The following is a 1,795-nucleotide window of genomic DNA, read 5'->3' on the forward strand; positions in this document are numbered from 1 at the left end:
GTTATGGAAAGCTGTCACCCACCTCTGGGAGAGAGGCACGAGTCTCACTGAGGCCTGTGCAAGCAAATGGAAGGGACTAACAAGCCCAGACAGGATGGGCCGAGAGCCGCAGAGAGACTGGAGTCCCAGGAACTCTGCCCCAGTGTCTACAGACCACTGCCGAAAGCAAGCAGGAGGGGGAAGGGCAGGGAGTCAGGCCTGATGTGCTCAGATCAACTCACAACCTCTTCTGCCATGGTCATTTAACCAAGGTGGTCCACAAGTGGTTCCCGCCCTAGTGGAAGATGTCTCTTGGGCCAAGAAATCATACACACCTCACGGTCTGCGGTAAACTTCTCTGCCACGAGGCTGGGCTGGGAGACAGGTGATATGATTGGCACACAGAAGCACCAAGCTGGCCTCTCGGTGCCCCCTCCCCCACCCCAGATGGAGGACTTTCCCTCACATACCTGCATGTGACGGTCACCTGGAAATACACTGTGGTCACCTGCAGATGCCCTCTGCTGTCTGGACACCCTACCCATGGTCACATGTCTCCTTCCTTAAATTCTTCTTGTTTATTTAATTTTTTAAAATTTTTGTTTGTTTATTTTTCAAAGTAGGGTCTCACTCTAGCCCAGGCTGACCTGGAATTCATTATGTTGTCTCAGGGTGGCCTTGAACTCATGGCTGTCCTCCTACCTCTGCCTCCTGAGTGCTGGGATTAAAGGTATGGGCTACCACGCCCAGTAAATTCTTCATTTTTTTAATTTTATGAATTATTTATTCATCCATTCCTTCATTTATTTGCAAGGGGAGAGAGAGAAGACAGACAGAAAGACAGACAGAATGGGCATGCCAGGGCCTCCAGCTGCTACAAAAGAACTCCAGATGCATGTGTCTCTTTCTGCATCTGGCTTTATGCAGGTACTGGGGAATTGAACTGGGCCATTAGGTTTTGTAGGCAAGTTCCTTAACTGCTGATCCATCTCTCCAGTCCCTTCCTTAAATTCTTCTAATGGATAGCAGGGCAGGCTTTGGTCTGAACCCCTCCAGCTTTGTAAAAACCTCTGGTAGAATGAATTGGGAAGAGGGAAGTTTCATCTAACTACCTATGACATACGGTCAGCTAAATATGGAAAGAGAAAATATACATGAAGGCTAAAGCAGGTAAGGCTGTAGTCCCGGCTACCGGAGACGCTCCGGCAGAAAGATCACTTGAGCCCAGGAGTTCAAGGCCAGCTTAAAGCAATGCAGCTAGACCTTATCTCCAAAAGAGAAGACAGAAAGAGATCAAAACGGAGTGTAAGCATTCACCATAAGTTAGGAAATGTAAAACTTGTTTATTGCAGAATACATGAGCTTCCTCACCCCCATATGGAGAAAGATTCAGGGTGTGGGCCATCCTCTCACCCGGATCCCCTGCCTCAGCCGGCTTCACACTGCGGGCTCTCCTTCCTGTACTGCAGACAGAACAGCAGCCAGAGGAGCCCAGCTCTCTGCCTCACCCAGACCTGAGCCCCAGTCCCAAAGCCACACACATTCATGTGCACATGCGTGTGCACACAAACGTAACCCCAAGAGAACCCAGTAGTGCAGAAAGCTGCCTCTGTCCTCCCGAGGCCCTTCAGCCAGCAGAGCTGCGAGCAGACCTCCGGAACCCAGAAAGAATCTTCTAGGGCACGTCTATATTTCTTTTTTTTTGTTTGTTTGTTTTGTTTTTGTTTTTGTTTTTGGTTTTTTTTGGTTTTTGAGGCAGGGTCTCACTCTGGCTCAGGCTGACCTGGAATTCACTATGTAGTCTCAGGGTGGCCTC

The sequence above is a fragment of the Jaculus jaculus genome, chromosome 18 (assembly GCF_020740685.1).
Source record: "Jaculus jaculus isolate mJacJac1 chromosome 18, mJacJac1.mat.Y.cur, whole genome shotgun sequence".
Lineage (NCBI taxonomy): Eukaryota > Metazoa > Chordata > Mammalia > Rodentia > Dipodidae > Jaculus > Jaculus jaculus.